This window comes from Equus caballus, chromosome 31 (assembly GCF_041296265.1).
Source record: "Equus caballus isolate H_3958 breed thoroughbred chromosome 31, TB-T2T, whole genome shotgun sequence".
NCBI classification, from domain to species: Eukaryota; Metazoa; Chordata; class Mammalia; order Perissodactyla; family Equidae; genus Equus; species Equus caballus.
In genome coordinates, this window is record NC_091714.1 from 9,887,038 (window position 1) to 9,905,390 (window position 18,353).

General features: G+C 45.5%; 1 protein-coding gene across 2 annotated transcripts in view; it reads right to left on the reverse strand.

Moving 5' to 3' along the window:
• Nucleotides 1–6,863, reverse strand: part of TULP4 (TUB like protein 4) — a 227,921-nt gene extending 221,058 nt beyond the window's left edge. The window contains exon 1 of one of the 2 annotated variants that reach the window (XM_023632977.2): nt 6,705–6,863. The gene's annotated coding sequence lies outside the window, so the exon portion shown is untranslated. Of the gene's footprint in view, nt 1–6,166; nt 6,296–6,704 lie in introns of those variants that run through there. The other variant, XM_023632976.2, reaches the window with a different exon arrangement.
• Nucleotides 6,864–18,353: the final 11,490 nt, after the last annotated feature.

The following is an 18,353-nucleotide window of genomic DNA, read 5'->3' on the forward strand; positions in this document are numbered from 1 at the left end:
TCTCAGGGGGGGTATCCTTGACACCACACAAGTAACAAAGACTTCTATTCCTACCTACTGACATCAAAGAAATATAACCGATTCTGAATTAACCACATTTAAGGGGAAAACAGCATCATTTTTTAAATCCATGAATAACCTAAAATTTTATTTTGACCCACCATTTTCTATGAAAGCAAAAAATCAAATAGCACTGACCCACTGGTGTAGGTCCTAACATGCCAAAAAGGGATGGAAAAGGGGGAAAAAAGCCCAAGTTTGCCAGTTTGCAGTAATTTATGGAGATGTAGTAATTAATTCAATTTTCTGAGCAAAGAACTTATTTAATTTTTTTTTTTTTTTTGAGGAAGATTAGCCCTGAGCTAACATCTGCTGCCAGTCCTCTTCTTTATGCTGAGGAAGACTGGCCCTGAGCTAACATCCATGCCCATCTTTCTCTACTTTATATGTGGGACACCTGCCACAGCATGCCTGCCTAGATAAGCAGTGCAGAGGTCCGCACCCAGGATCCGAACCAGCAAACCCTGGGCCTCCGAAGCGGAATGTGCAAACTTAACCGCTGCACCACCAGGCTGGTCCCCAGAATTTATTTAATTTGAACTGAACGTGTAGCGGGCATCTATCTCCTTGTCTCCCGGAATGTCTTCCCCTTTCATTAGTTACAAGCACCCCAACTCTCCTTGTGACTCCTCCACCATTCCATACAGTCTTTGTGGGACTGTCAACTGGGAGCAACACCAGACACACACATACACGTACACACGCACACACACACACGACCAAAGGGTGGGCAAATTACCCCAACCAGGCCAATCATATTCTCTCTCCAGGAAAACCAAATCTTACGACACGAGAATGAAACCAGTTGGTACCATCTTTCAGACCATGGCGACTGAAAGAGACTCTCCATTAGGCCCTGAAGCCACGATCCTCAGAAGTGAGTTCTTTACGTGTGTGTGTGTGTGTGTGTGCGTGTGTGAGGAAGATTGTCGCTGAGCTAACACCTGTACCAATCTTCCTCTATTTTATGTGGGCTGCCGCCACAGCATGGCTTGATGAGCGGTGCTAGGTCCACGCCCAGGATCCGAACTGGCAAACCCCAGGCCACCAAAGTGGAGCACGCAAACTTAACCACTACAAGTTAACCACTACACCACTGGGAAGAGGCAGGTTCTTGACCTCTGAAACCCGGCTGCTGCGCACTTTATATGCCTACGTTACATGTAAGTGCTATGCCTACAGTTCTGGAACCTCCCTTTCTTACCCAATAATATCACAGGCATCTTTCCAGACTGGTTAACATGGTAATCCATATCACTATTTTCAATGGCTGCACGCAATGAAGGTACCGTAATCTATTTAATCAATTTCTTACTGAAGGTTATTTACTTTATAACTGTACATAGCAAATACTTCTTTACTACATACATGTATCTTTGCTAACTCTTCCTATTATTTCTTTAGGATAAATTTCTAAATGTGCACTTGCTGGGTTAAAGGCTGTGCAAATTTTACACTTTGATAGACAGCAGCAGCGATTTAGAACGAGTGCATCCATTTATACCCCTGCTGCGACTAGGAGCGCACATTTCCCTCATCTTCACCAGCACTGGGAACTCCTATCATCCTGATTCCCGTTCCAAACTGGGAAATGCCCAAATATTAAGACTACCATGACGGGCCAGCCCCGTGGCCAAGGGGTTGAGTTCGCAGGCTCCACTTCGGCAGCCCAGGGTTTCACCAGTTCAGATCTTGGGTGCGGACCTAGCACCGCTCATCAAGCCGTGCTGAGGCGGCGTCCCACACAGCACAACCAGAGGACCTACAACTAAAATATACAACTACTTACTGGGGGGCTTTGGGGAGAAGAAGACGACGACGAAAAGATTACCATGAGAAGGAACAGCAGAAGTAATCATAATAATACAATACTTTATATCTTTATATTAAGCTTTACTAAATTGTTTCACATCAGACAGGTCTAAATTATATTGCCAATATAATAATTAAGAGACAGCGTCTTAGTTGGCTCAGGCTGCCATAAAAAATACCATAGACTGGGGTGGCCTAACCAACAGAAATTTATTTCTCACAATTCTGGAGGCTGAGAAGACCAAGACGAAGATGCCAGCAAGGTAGGCTTCATTCTGAGGTCTCTCCTCTTGGCTTGTAGGCAGCTGCCATCTGGCCACGTGCTCACAGGACCTCATCTCTGTGCACGACTTGGGGCGGGGCGGGGGGGGGGGGGGGTGAGCCCCAAGCTCTCTGGTGTCTCCTCTTAGAAGAGCACGAATCCCATCATGAGGGCCCCACCCTCATGACCTCAGCTAACCCTAATTGCCTCCCAAAGACCCATCTCCAAATACCATCACAGTGGGGGCTGGGGCTTCAACAGATGAATTTTGGGGAGATACACTAAGTCCATAACAAATGGTATCTTATTTTTGCTTTTAATTTCATTTCCTTAACTACTAGTGAAATTGAATATTTTAGTATGCTTACTGGTCATTTATTCTTCCTTTTCTTCTTTTAAAAATGGTCTGTTCTGATTCCAAATCTGGAACAGGAAGGTTACAGGATGAGCCTAGAACATCCTGTCACACCAGAAAGCAAGGAAGGTACTATAGATTACTGGAGGCATGTCATAAGGGCTTGGAGCCAACCTAAATATGTCTCTCTGCCCGAAAATAGGGCAATTTGAGCATCAAAAAGACAATAACTGAAAGAGACTGAAACATATCATATATGCTAAAATAGAGGAGTTCATAAAGATACCCAAAAAAAGAAAAGAAAAGAAAAAAGCTCTCATCCATCACCGCTGGAGGATGCCAGGGAACCAACTCATGATTTTGAAAAGTGGGAAATAAAGGGAAATAATCAGACATTTTTCCCACCCTTCCTATACAACCTACACTTCGGGGTGAGCCCTGCGTACTCTTCCATATAGCAAATTACACCATCATATTAGCATTAGCTGGAAAACAAAACCATCATCTGCATCAGCCACAAATGTCAGAAAGATGTACCGTATGTCACCACTCACACGGAAGGGAAATGACAGGACCCAGCAAGGACATAGTACGCATATTAGTTGTATCCCCCATGCGTTCTACGGTTTTAAAAATGTACTGTGCACTAAATAACTAATTTGTTTTCCTGTTTTAATTAAACAAAGGTATCTATAATTTCCAGTGAGAGCTCCTGATTTTCATGAGGTTACTGTGGTTGTTAACATTGGGTATGTTAAACTTTAGAATGTTTACAAACAAAATGCAGTATATACATACGATGGAATATTATTCAGCCTTAAAAAGGATTCTGACACCTGCTACAACATGGATGAACCCTGAAGACATTAATCTCAGTGAAATAAGCCAGTCACAAAGGGACAAATACTGTATGATTCCACTTACACGGGGCACCGAAAGCAGTCAGACTCATAGAGACAGAAAGTAGAAGGGCGGTTGTCGGGGCGGGGTGGGGGAACCACAACGGAAGCTACTGTTTAATGAATATGGACTTTCAGTTTGGGAGGATGAAAAGCTGCGAGATGGATGGTAGTGTGGGCTGTACAACAATGTGAACGTCCTTAACGCCACTAACCTGTACACTTACAAAGGGTTAAGCAGGTAAATTTTATGTATATGTTGTCATCAAAAAATTTAGTATGTTTAATATGTTCACATTTAATAACTACATTAACATCATCCCAGCCAAATTAAAAGAAACTTGACATTTTCATTACACATTCCCCGCTCCTCAGCAGTCTCACTGAGAGCAAATGCACAATTTCACTAAGGCTTCTGGTGATACTGAAAACACTTCACCGAATCCGAAACAGGAACCAATGCAATAACTAAATCAAGGCATTTCATAACAGAGGTTCCACTCAAATTTTTAAGGCATTTGCTGAATCATATGCACAGTGGGGCCACTCACTCTCTCTTTGATCTTTCTCCATCCACAGAAGAGAGCACGAAAGAGACTGTAATTGATAGTGTAAATACAGTGGAACCGATGAAGAACCATGTCCTGGCTCAGCCACACACGTGGTGGGCACTCTATAAACATTCCTGAATTCGGACACTCAGTGAATCTGCAGCAAAACCAAAAAGAAACCCTGGGCGTCCCGTTCTGTCCCACAGTCCACGTCTAGTGAGAGGGCTGAAACTCGGCCTGAAGGCAGGCTGCCGTCTCCTCACTGTCCTTTTATTACCTGGGGTCTCAGCATCAGTGTCAGACGGTTCAACGCAAAACAGGTTTCGTGTACCACATATCCTTGTATGGGTTAAAAACAAATTTCTTTTTCTATTCAGAGTTGTGGTGGGAGAAAAAGTGTGAATAACCAAAGCGCCACTCTTCCAGCTCCATATGAAAACTAGAAAGTTCAAGAAGCACACATCTTTTCTAAGAGAAGAAGTCATTGTTTTAAAATATACAGTAATAAACGCACTATATTATTATTTCTCAGGCACAGGAAGCAATCCTGGCTTTCTGCTCTTCCCCCATGTCTGAAATCTCCATTGTGTTAAAAATGCTTTCCTGTTTCATCCCTCTAAGTCAAAAGGCACACTTCTAACTCCAGAGGTCGACACCGCCCCCATGCCATGAAAACACTACTTTCCCAGCCCTTCTAAACGAGAGCACTTACAATTCTTAAAGGAAATTCACATCCTCTCACAACTCTTTCATACAAATTAAGTATTATTCCTTAAATTGAGGATCTAAGCACTAGATTTGGCTATTCACACTTTATTCACATACTCATTTGCGCGACCGTAAATTATCAAGAAAGAAGGGGGGACGCCTGAGACCCTTCCAGTCTGGATGTGGCCGTCACTGCACAATGTTGAGATCAGCTTCTGAAGTGCCCCGCCAGACGGCCAGGAGTCTAGGTGGCTGCTGTCGGGATTGCAGTGTGGCTACGTGCAAGGTGCCCTGTCACTTCACATCCATCACAACCTGAAACCCCAGCGATCGGTGCTGCGGGGCCTGGGGACGCAGCCGCTCCAGGACCACAGCACCATTCCCACTGGCATCGCCTGCAAGAACTAAACTCCAACTGCCAAGAAATGGAAACCCCAGACACAGAAGGAGAGGCAAAAGAGAGGGACCACCCCCCTGAAAGATGGATTTTTACATTCTTCAAAAGCTTAGAAATAAATTATTTTCCCTGCGCTTTTGAAAAAACCTGCCCCTTCACAATCCTTAAGGTGCCGCTGAACTACTGCAAAATACAAAAGGGGAGGACGGCCCCCAGAGAAATCAAGGAAAGAGCTCCCCGCAAAGGGGAGCTGACTGTCCCCAAGGGGACAAGTGTTAGAAGACTTTCTGATCACCATGGCAATTTAGCAGGTAAGTCACATCCATCCCCGACAGGACTGTGTCACCCTCATTTCCTCCCACCAAGCGAGATGACCCTCACCTTGCCAACCTTGAAGTGGTGGAACAGGCAAAAGTAGACACCTCTCCGTGCTAATGGCCCCGGCGGGTCAAACTTCCCAACCAGCATCGTGCACTTTGTTTTTCGGCGCAGGGAAGAGAGAAAGGGTTGGCATTCGGGGCGGAATCTCCGTGATTTGCCAGAGGAAACAGCACAGACCAGACAGCAGAAGCGCCAGCATTTCCAGGCAGCTGCCACGACAGGTGACCGGGCCGCGCTGCAGACACCCCGCTCGCCCGGGGGCTGCACGGAGGTGGGGCGCGCAGGAAGGGGCCGGAGAGAGGGGCACAGCCTGGGGCACGCGAAGGTGGGCAGGGGCCCGGGAGGGAAAGCCGCTCCATCCCGACGCCGGGGAGGAAGAGGAGGAGCGCGGCCCCGTCTCCCGGGGGAAACCGTTTCAAGGGATTTTTCTGTCTCCACAATTAAGGAAAAAACATGGCTCCAAGCCAAACGCCTCCTGATTTACACACGCACACACACATGCACACGAGCGCCCCATTTTCTCACACGCCGAAACAAAAGGCGAAAGCAGCTCGACAGCAGCCCGCGCCGCCGGAGCCCGGGTGGCGGCCCGCGTCCCCCCGCCGCGCCCTCGGAGAGCCCACCCAGGCGGCCGCCGGCCCGGAGCCGCCCGCCGCGCCCCCGCCGCTCCCGCCCCGAGGGCACCGGCGCCCGGGCGGCGATCGGGCCGAGGCGGCGGCGGCAGCGCCCGCGCCCGCTCACCTCCGCGCGGCCGAGCGGCGGCCCCCGCTCCTCCGCGCCGCTCCGCCTCCGCCTCCAGCAGCCCCGCCGCCGCCGCCGCCGCCGCCTCCCCCCGCGTCTCGGCCGAGGCTCCGCCTCCCTCGGCCGCGGCCGCCGCCGCTGGGCCCGGCTCGGCGCCACGTGACGCGCCACGTGACCCGGCGCGGCGGGCAGGCGCCTCCCCGGCCGGCCCCGCGCCCCGCGCCCCGGCCGTTGACGCCCGCCCGCGCCCCCCGCCGGCGATGCCGCCCGGCCGGCCACCTGCTCCCGCTCGCTGCACCCCCGACTCCACGCACCCTGCAGCCCCTACACACTCGGCGCGCACACTCACGAGCACACACGCGCCCACGGACACACACGCGCGCGCGCGCACTCACACGCGCGTGCACACACGCACATCCCGCAGTCCCCATCCCTCCGGGCTACTCCACAGCCTGGACAACAATGAAAACAGTTAGTAACTAGTCTAGTCTGAACCCTGCTGACCCGAGCAATCCTCCCTCCCCGAAAATGTACTGACTTGTGCGCCGCCCGAACTTCCTTTGAGCCGGGAGTGGACATCACACTGTGTCTGACGTGGAAAGCCACCGGAAAGCACACAGTCGCTTGTGCTGTGAACCAGCGTGTCTCCCCATGGGGACAGTCAGTCAGTGTCTCTGATGGTGATGATCTCACATATGGGATCTCTTTTTCAGTTGGTCTCGTGGGGAAAAGACCCGATAACGTCATTTTAACTCACAAAGGGAAAAAGAAATCACAGCCTACCACACCCCCCCCCCCCCCCCCCGCCGCCCCATTAAACTGATATCCTGCTAGGAATGGAAACTTTGTGCATCCGTCCTTCACTTTCCATCATGTCCAAAGAAATCGCACGGCTGTTTGTGTGACTATTCATTCATATGTGTAGTTTTTAGAAAATAGACAAGATCAGCATCATTTCCTCCTTGATGGGAGGCAAAAAATGCCCTATATAGTGAAGTATAGCGGCCACTCTTTCCAAGCGTTCAGCACTTTTTTCTATTTTGTCTATTTGCCAAATTTTTCAAATCAGCTTCAGATTTAAGAATTCCTGCTTCTGTAAACTTCTGGTTGTCAGAAAGAAAATTAAAGAGTTGGACTGATTCCTTAAATTCTGAAATTCCGTGCCTTTGATTTTATAAACGTTGGAAAGTGCTACCTAGACGTTTTTAGCTTTAAAAAAGGTAATTTTTAGGGGCCGGCCCTGTGGCCGAGTGGTTATGTTCCTGCGCTCCGTTTCTGTGGGCCAGGGTTGGCAGGTTCGGATCTTGGGTGCCGATGCGGTACCGCTCATCAAACCATGCTGAGGCAGCGTCCCACACAGAACTAGAACGACCTACAACTAGGATATGCAACTATGTCCTGGGGCTTTGGGGAGGAAAATCAAATAAATACGGTAATTTTTAAATGATATTTGCCTCATGCATGTAGGTACATGAATATAGTACATTTAATAGACATAATATCAGCATTATTTGATAATATTTTATAAGCACTCCTAAAATTAATTTTGAAACCTGTAGGAAATTAAACATTTATATCTTGGAGTACCTTAAACATAAAAGATAATCCTCCTCAATCCAGTGTAAAGAGTATTATGTTTCAACTGAGGGCTCAGTATCGCGCAGAACACTGTAGAGAAACTGAAGGAAATATACGATATGGCCCTTACCCTCAAAATTTACAACCTCTAGGGGCCGGCCTGGTGACAGCAGTTAAGTGCGCACGTTCTACTTCAGCGGCCCGGGGTTCACCGGTTGGGATGGCGGGTGTGGACATGGCACTGCTTGTCAAGCCGTGCTGTTGCAGGCATCCCACATATAAAATAGAGGAAGACAAGCACGGATGTTAGCTCAGGGCCAGTTTTCCTCAGCAAAAAGAGGAGGATTGGCAGCAGATGTTAGCTCAGGGCTAATCTTCCTCAAAAAAAAAAAAATTTACAACCTCTAAACAGAATTACTTTAAAATAGATACAGAACATGTTTTTAAAAGTCTCTGTCTCTTTCACACACACAAACACACATGAACTGTGATCAACAATCAAAGACCTGGAGAAATTATGAAGAAACTGACTCTTACCGTCAGACTTTAGAGAGTTAGTGAAAAGATTAAAGATAAAAATATGCAGTTGAAGAACCACCTTGATCTAACAAACACAATCTATAGAATAATATAAAAGCGATTTAACAAATACCGTCAAGACTGAAGGACACGGGCATTCTGTCTTCTCTGAAATGAAAAAATAATAACATTGAGACCACTTCTCTAACATCACAACTTTCCTTCAGGCCCACATGTAAAAACTCTTTATTCCAGGACTATTGGGCACACCTACAGCCACCTCTCAGCCAAAGGTCCCCTGCAGCTTCCCATGGTGTTGGTGGGTACATGAATGGTCTGGAGCAAGTGTCTTCGTGGAAGTCCTGCTTCTACCACTTATGAACAAGTGACAACAAGAACAATATTCCTAACACATTGTTTCTTTAGCCATACAATCAAATAGCAATATCTACCTGGCTGGGCTGTTGAAAGAATTAAATGACATAATTTATGTAAAGTGCTTAGTATACTGCCTGATATATGATAGGTACTCAATCAAAAAGAATAGGTCAGGTCTAGTAAATGCTCACCACAGGCCAAACACTGTGCCTTGTTGGTTCTTATTTTTACTATTCTTTCTCCATTCCTCCCAGTAGGTGCCCTCCACCCCCCACCCTACCCCCCAACCCCCTTAGGGACCTATTCTCTCTCTCTGCCTTTTCAGAACAAAAATGTTTTCCTTAAGACATTTTAACTTGAAGGCTCATTTACAGTAATCTATTAAAATCTGTTGTGAATCTGCATCTTGAGCTTTAAAAAAAAAATCCTTCTAGGGCCAGCCCCATGGCCTAGTGGTTAAGTCTGGCACACTCAATTTTGGTGGCTGAGTTCAGATCCCGGGCATGGACCTACACCACTCATTGGCAGCCATGCTGTGGTGGTGACCCACATACAAAATAGAGGAAGATTGGCACACATGTTAGCTCAGGGCCAATCTTCCTCAAGCAAAAAGAGGAAGATTGGCAACAGATGTTAGTTCAGGGCCAATCTCCCTCAGAAAAAAAAAACCTTGAAAAAATCTTTCTAATTATGAAATGAAAATGATTGTCTCCGGGATGGCCCCATGGCCGAGTGGTTAAGTTCATGCACTCCACTTCACTGGCCCAGGGTTTTGCTGGTTCAGATCCTCAGCATGGACCTAGAACCACTCATCAAGCTATGCTGAGGCGGCATCCCGTAGCAGAGCCAGAAGGACCTACAACTAGAATATGCAACTATGTACTGGGGGGCTTTGGGGAGGAGAAGAAAAAAAAGAAGATTGGCAACAGATGCTAGCTCAGGTGCCAATCCTTAAAAAAAAAAGAAAGAAAATGATTGCCTCTTATTTAGAAATCTGAGGCAACTGGGAGCCATTAGGAAGGAGATTTGGCCATGGGGACCCTTCCACTGGCCTTTGAAATCCCACCAGTCCAATAATTCTCATTTTGTTGTTTTTAAAATGCTTCTAAATGTTAAAAAATTTGGCAACACAGTTGAAGAAATTAAACCAATCCACAATAATTGTTAAATGGTAATTACTAGAAGAAAGCGTCTCTTTTATGACTGTCATGATTGTGACTCCCCATAAGGGCTGTCTTAGCGCTACATTCAAGTTTGAGAAAAACTTACCCTGACAAAGCTCCCAAAAGTCCTGAGAGATAGGTGACCTTTCTTTGAAATATAAGGTCTCATATCTCTCACACTGTCCTTACATCTCATGTACGAGATCCTTGCATCTGCCCTGAGTCCCACAGTGAGCTCAAAGCTCACACTGGATCCGACAGGCATCTTGGTATCAGGATGACAACTCGGTTGTAATGTAGATACTCTACTCTCAACATTTGGCGGCACACCTGTGAAGGAGCGTGGGGCTAGCACGGCAGCTGAGCACCACTGTGCTATTCTAAGCCTGGGCCTGAAGGCACAGGGACCAGAAATCACAGCGGGTTAGTCTCTGTGCCCTTCCCTTCTCTCCCCACTTCTCTGCACCCCTCCCTCCCTATCAGGTTACTCTAAGACATCCAGATGCTGAAGATCCAGAAGCTCTTCTCTCAGGGCCTCTTCTGCCTCCCTGTCACCCAGCATCCCTGGTCACATCTCCCCCCGCTCCCAGCCACAACGTAATTCAGAGCCCAAAGTTTCTGCTGACTCAAGCCCTTCAGTCACCCGACACTCAGCACAGAGATTGGGAAACTGGATCCTGCATCTAGGGAGACAGAAAGTGTCCATGGCACAGGAGCTAAAGCTTTTGGAGAGTGAGATGCGAGGTTTTTCTCTTTCAATATGTCCCGAGAGCCAAAAATGCCAGCGCCAGCTTAGGCTTCATTATGGAAATACAGCATTCAGAAGAAAGGAGGAAATGCCAATGGTCCACTGTGCTCTGCAGAGCCAGCCACGTCCAGACTGTTTCTCTGAGGTCAGGATGCTACCACAGTCGCATTTTAAGAAGAACATTGATAAGGTGCCGCACAACCTGTGAAGAGCGACCAGGATGGTGAGGACTCTAGAAGCTGTGTTATAACATTGTACAGTTTCTGAATAGCTGTTGAAGGAAACAGGAACGTTCAACCTGGGAAGAAACAGACTTAGAAGACTGTGCTGGTGAGCTTTGTACATTTGAGGGCAATGATACGAGAGTATTACTCCTTTTTAATTATTTGTTGAGCTCCAACTTTGGACCCAGCACTGTCCGAAACAAGAACCAGTGTGTGTGGGTTTATGGGAGGGGAATTTGGTTCAGATAAAAAAGCAGCTTCTAATAGGGTGGTCCATCAGGGAAGAGGTAGCCTTGAGCCCACCCGAGCCTCTCCTTTCACTCTGGCAAGCTGGGCTGCAAGCACGGAGAGCAACCAAAGGGCCCTCCTCATCTGTCTTACAGCCTGGAGCCACTCCTTGGCTCACTGCTCCCTCCTCCCATGCTGCTGAGTGCCTCGGGAGCCAAGGGAACACCTGGATGCAATGTCTAGGGCCAAGAGTACTGCTCAGCTCACTCTGGAAATGAAAAAGGGGGTGCCTGTGGCATAGCAGTTAAGTTCGCACGCTCGGCTTTGACAGCCCAGGGTTTGCACGTTCAGATCCTGGGTGCGGACCTACACACCATTCATCAATCCATGCTGTGGCGGCATCCCACATACAAAATAGAGAAAGACTGGCACAGATGTTAGCTCAGGGACAATCTTCCTCAAGCAAAAAGAGGAAGATTGGCAACAGATGTTAGCTCAGGGGCAATCTTCCTCACCAGAAGTAAAAATAAATAAATAAATAATGAATCTCCTCATAAAGTGCAATAAAGTTCAGTTGAAAAGTGTTTTAAAAAAGAAAAGAAAACAGGAGAAAATGGCTTTAAAGAGAGGGAGAGAGAACACGTATAATCGTCTCCTTCTCTCATCGGGGAGAGACAGTTGGTGAGCAGGCCGCCATCCTTTGCCCCCCACTTGAAGCATCCTCTCCTTCCTCCCAATCCTTTCATTGCTGAGCCGTCCTTCAGGCAGCCCAGAATTCTGACGGGACCCTTTCTGAGGAGGTAAATGTAGCTAGGTGCAGTTATTTTTGTTTTTTTAAAGATTTTATTTTTTCCTCCTTCTCCCCAAAGCCCCCCAGTACATAGTTGTATATTCTTCATTGTGAGTCCTTCTAGTTGTGGCATGTGGGATGCTGCCTCAGCGTGGTTTGATGAGCAGTGCCATGTCCGTGCCCAAGATTCGAACCAACGAAACACTGGGCCGCCTGCAGCGGAGCGCGTCAACTTAACCACTCGGCCACGGGGCCAGCCCCTGGGTACAGTTTTTTAAGTGGAGTAGTCAGTGGTCTTCCAAAAGACGCTTAAGTGGCCTTGGTTAAGCAACTGGTAAGTCAGGTAGGCATCATTGTCTTGGGCAAACATTTTTCCCGGCAGTGTCCTAAAACTGCCTCACTTCTTGATATGCAGACTTGGTCTCTGGGAAGGAGTAGGGGTGATTTGTGAAAGAGATCAGTGACCCCCGTGCTCCGTAAGGCTAAGAATGAAGGTGGTGGCAGGCCCAGGGCCAGGAGGCCTCTGAAGTGAAGGCACTGAGCGAGCAGAGCAGATGGAATCCGCAGCCGGCCACTTGGGCTGTGTCAGGGGGAAGTTGGCATGGACATCTCCGGGCTGTGCTAGAACCAGTTTTGCCCCGAACTTGAGGAGGCTGGCTGCCCTCTGGGAAGCTGCTAGAAATGAGAGCCTTGGAGCTAGGCGCTGAGGGCTGTAGCGTTTGGGACTGAAGACCATTAGGGTGTAAGGCTTGTAGCTGTAGCACAATCCAGTGGAACTGACTCAAACATCAAACACCTTGAACACTGTTGTCTTTCTGTTATTCGGTCAGACACAACATGTTTGTTATATCTTGGTTTTGCCATCACGTGGAAGAACTGGTCAGAATTTCTGAAGAACAGAGTGGTCACAGGGCCTGGGTACCAGCCCTTGGTGACTGGGTGAGCTTGGGCGCATAACTCATCTCTCTTGTCTTCATTCCTCAGTTGGTAAGATGGGGAGAGGGTGTCAGTCCCTGATCCTTTTCAACTCTAAAATTCTATAGCTCTTTCAATGAAACTTATCAATAGAGAGAAATATATAGGTCCCTTTCCTAAACCGAGGCTTTTCTATAGTTTGGAATGTTTATACCAACCTACTGTAAGGAATATTCCACTTTACTAAGTGACAGTAAAGAACAAGTTGAACTGCAAGGGGGGTATGGGCTTGGCTACACCCAGTTTTAGGCCTCAGTAGACTTCTTAAAATATAAAGTAGCAAAATGAGTTTGCAAAGGGGGAGACCTCCCAGTCAGCCACGTTTACTTTCTCCGTTTCTTAAGCTAGGAAGGCTGTAGAGGAAGAGAGACAGACAAGACGTTTTTAAGTTAAATTTCTTTCTCTACTCCATCCTTTCCTTTTCTGTCCCTCCTCCCTGATAGCCCTTTCCTTCCCTTGACCACCAATCCAAGATATTCTTGGTAACCAGTAAGAAGTCACTAACAGGACCAATGTTAAGATATTTCTCCATTTTGGAGGAATCGACCATAAATTTTCTGAGGATATAAGTACAGCAAACAGAGTTGTACCAACAGCCATTCTCCCCCCTTGCTTGCTCATGAACCCTAATTTATTAAGCTATCATGTCCTCAGGAAGCCTGGCCAAGCCCTGACTCTCTGAGCCAGCAGTTCTCACACTGGGTCCCCAGAACACCAGCAGCAGCACTGGGGAATTGTTAGAAATGCACGTTCTCAGGCTCCACCCCAAACTTCCTCAATCGGAAACCCTGGGGTTGGGCTGAGCCGTCTGTGTTTTAACACACTCTACAAGTGATCCTGATGCACACGAAAGAGCCATTGGTATAAGCCAATCCTGCCGATTCTGTTCTCTTTCCTTAGAAATGGGCAAGTGATCTCAGCCCCTTCAGTTAAACACGAGGGGTGGTCTGCTAGGGAAACCTGTTAGAAACAGCTTCTTAGCTTTCAAAGGGCCGGCCGGGTGGCGCAGAGGTTAAGTTCACACGTTCTACTTTGGCAGCCTGGGGTTTCGCTGTTTTGGATCCTGGGTACGGACGTGGCACCACTCTTCAGGCCACGCTGAGGCAGCGTCCCACATGCCACAACTAGAAGGATCCACAACTAAAAATATGCAACTATGTACCGGAGGGCTTTGGGGAGAAAAAGGAAAAATAAAATCTTAAAAAAAAAGAAATATAGGGACCCCCCCCTTTCCTGGGATCTGTGGGGTCTGTTTTCATAATAATACTACAGTGTCATTTGCATCTGTCACTCTCTTTCTCTCATGAACGTCCACTGGTCTTTTCCAGAGGTTACGTGACGTGAGATACCATAACAGGCTGAGTACAGAAGCAGCTATGAGAACCCGCCTGTACTCTATTAAGCCAGACATTACGGAGATTTGTAAAAAATGTGAAATAATTCCACTCTTCTCACTAGATTTTTTGTTTTGGAAAACATAGTTGTTTTTTCATAAAAATGTGTGATTTATGTTAACACATAAAAGTTTATCACTGTAAATGAATATATAAATATTTTGAAATTTTCTCAGTTTTGATTTATAAAATGGCAAATACTGATAGACATCACACACATTTTTTTTTTTTTTTTAAATCCTCTTTGGGGTCCTTAATTTTTAAGAGTGTAAAGAGAAGAAGTCCTGAGAAAGTCTGAGGGCTGCTCCTGCGGGAGAGGGTGCGGTGGCTGGGGCTGCTGCTGCCATCTTGTGACCATGAGAGGAGCCAGCCCACAGAGGGAGGACAGCAGGGCAGAGAGAACTGATGTGTGAGGCCACGCTGATCCTCTGCAGACCCGATTCTGGTATGCAGTCTACACACCTGCACTATCTTGAAACTGCTTGTTCACTGAGATGATAAATCCCCTTCTTACTTAAGCAATTTTAGGTTGGGTTTCCTCTTACTAGCCGAAAAATCTCCCCAAATGTTGCAGTTTTACACGTAGCTCTGAGGACTTCAGTGAGCTTTACATCCATTTTGTTCACATTTCCATAAACAAGATTAGTGACATTATTTACCAAACGAAGACACTGAAGCACCAGAGAAAACTTTAAAAAGGGACACAGAATAAAATGTGATAAAGTTGTTGTTCGTGAGGTTAACAGAAGTCATCAGCACTCTAAAAAGCAGATGTCAAAATACAGTGAAAATATGCTAGAACCCATACACACTTAGCAAAGTAAATCTTCTGCTTAAGACTGTGCACTTCGGGGCTGGCCCAGAGGTGTGGTGGTTAAGTTGGGGCACTCTGCTTTGGCAGCCTAGGGTTCGCAGGTTCAGATCCTGGCTGCAGCCCTAGCACTGCTCATCAAGTCACACTGTGGTGGCATCCCACGGAAAATAGAGGAAGATTGGCACAGATGTTGGCTCAGTGACAATCTTCCTCAAGCAAAAAGAGGAAGATTGGCAACAGATGTTAGCTTGGGGCCAATCTTCCTCAGGCACACACACACACACAAACTAGACAGAAGAAGATAATTTCTTAAAGATTTAAGTTCTAAGTATCAGACTATGGAAGAGATCAGCCTCAGCGATGATTCCCCTGTATTGTAGTAACGGTACTCACAGCTGCAAAATAGTGCAAGAGTTTGTGATATTGTAGCAGAGATGGCTAATTGTCCACCAAAAGCCCTTCCTTACAGTAGAGTTTTTAACTAGGAAGTCTCTGCCCAGTCAGGGACAACATTTCCCAGTGTCCTGTGTTGTCCCTCCCACCACCACCACCAAGGAGGGGCCATACGATCGTTGCTTGCAAATGGAATGTGACAAGAAGTAACATGTGTCACTTGTGGCTGAGGCAGTTAAGAACCAGGTGTGCCTCTCCATCCCGTCTGCCAGCTAGATGTGAAGAACTGGAGGCCCCGGAGAACAAAGCCACCAGATGGAGAGGACCTGGGTTTCCGAATTACTGGTGATGGAGGGCTGATCGCCAACCAGAAATACTTATCTGGGACTGCTAAAGGAGTACAAAATGAATTTCATTTTCTTAAGCCTCTAAAAACTGCAGCTAGTGTTAACACAGACGCTAAACGACCTTGAAGCATCAAAGCTCTAAGTAGACATCAGAGAAGTTTTTGGCCTTAGGAGGAAAAAGAGCAAGTCTCACGTTTACTATTGTATGCCCATCTCTCGTGCCTAGAACAATGGCAGATAGCGAGGCAATACGTGATGAATAATTGAGTGGATGAATAAATAAACAAATCAATGGATGAATGGAAAGATGGGTGGATGCACAGATGATGAATGAATACATTAAGTGTTAGTGTGAAAGCGATAATAGTTTGAATAAAATAACACTAAACCTTTGTGGGAAGGGCTCACATGTTAGCTAGTGTTTATTTCTGGATATTTCAGTAAAGGAATAGCTGGAGGGATTAAAGAATGAATAGACGTGGCAGGGGTGTGAGATGTGATGGAGACGCTCAGCTTAGAAAGGTGATTAGACTAATTTTGTCTTGATATTCTCCGATCTTTTAAATAAGGCGATTGGATATACTAGTTAAGGATTCTATATTTACCTATTTTAATGAGTACTGTTTTTAGGGTTTTAAATTATTATTTAGGGAAGTAAAACTATATGAGATGAGAAGTCCATATCTCTAAATGGCCTTCAGATCACATACCAAAGTGATCATAAATTGCGCATATATAATTATAGGCAAGGTACCCTACAGGAAATCATCAGCTTCAGGGGTTCTAGCATGCAACCCTAAACCATACAGTGATAACAATAAACGTCAATTCGCATGATAGTAAGAAAAATATTCATTGTTAATATTAGTTTTAAGAAAAACTTAAATCGTATATAAAAATATTTCAGAGGATGAGAGAAAATATACATTGACATTCATTCCTTTCTGTAAAGTAGAATTCCAAATATTAATTTTATTTCTCTCTATATGATTGAAAGATGGAATAGGAAGTTGGCTTGGAGAAATAAGACAACACAAAGTGCACAGATTGGGTAGTTATCCTATAAATCACTTTATTTAAAAATATATATGTATATTTGTCTTAAAGGTACATACTTTCTGCTAACCTTCCCATTGCTCCTGAACAAAAGAAGGGGTGCTTTGGAGAAGTAGACTAGTTGCCTAGCAACCTGAAATTGGTGAGCCATCTCCCCTTTCCTTGACTTGACTTTAAATCAAGCTCTTCAGGGGAAAGCACCAGATAAATGAGAGAAATGTAAAAACTCACATAATGCTAGTGCCATGCCATGAGCTTTAGAGACAAAGCTACACATGTGGTCCACATTTTAGGATATTGAGGTTGGTTTGGAGGATACTAATTTTAGTCTAGAATGCTCTATCGTTTCCTTGTGGTGACAGACTTATTTAAAATGGCTCTTGCTAAAGTGGTAACTGTCTGAAGAGACAGACATGTTAATTAGCTTGAATATGGTGATTATCTCACAACACGTATGTACAGCAAATCATCGCATTGTATACCTTAAATATATACAATTCTTAGTTGTCAACTATACCTCAATAAAAAAAAAATCTTACTTCTAAAGACTACATAGGTAAAGAACAACAAAAAAATAGAAAAAATATTTTGAATTTAATAAAAAATGAAAACACAACAAAGAACAATGGCTCTTGCTGATGAAGACATGGTTCTCCAGAGTCTGTATGTGGGTTTTTAATAAGAATAAAGGGAGTCTGGAAGCATAAGGGTGAATTTGAAGTCTGAGGCCAAAAGCCTTTGTAAACCCTTCCATACAGTCTCAAACGAAGGAAAAATTATCTAAAGATACTGTTTGTAATCCCCAACTGTAGATGTTCCTAAAGTAGGAAATTACACTTTTTTTTTTTTGCCAATACAAGTTAAATGCATGATTTCTCTGGTAGAAATTGTCTGAAATCCAAATAAAGTTCATTTATTCCAATTTATTGCTTCTAAGGAGAAAATATATAGTTTGTAGCAGCATTTTGTTTTATTAACATGACACAGGGAGCAAAGGAAGGACAAATTCTAAAGCATAGGAAGTCTGGGTCCCCAAAGCTGACAATAGTGAATGTCTGTGCTTTCAAAACTCTTGGTCAGAGCTCCTCCTACTGGAATCACTTATTCAGTACCATGCTATCAGACTCCTGGTCCAAATTCAAATTTTTAATAGATCTAACACTGTGTCACATATTCATTAAGTCACAAATTCCTTCTTTGTGGCAGGGGAAAAGATTTCTCATCAAGTGCTGACTTCAAAAATCCATTATCACATCTTCCATTTACCTTGTAATTGGTGTGTACCTTGAGATTTTGGCTAGCATTGACATGTTAATGACTTATGACCTGCCTGGCAGAATTCTAAGTGTTTAAAATCTAATGCTCATTAAGCCCTCACAACAACTATACGAGGGAGGGACTGCTATCATCTTCATTTCATGAGTGAGGAAACCGAGATACAGGTATGGATCTATTTCCTAGGTATTTGACTGTTTTTTGGTGAGGAAGATTGGCCCTGAGCTAACTTCTGTTGCCAATCTTCCTCTTTTTGCTTGAGGAAGATTGGCCTTAAACTAACACCTATGCCAATCTTTCTCTAT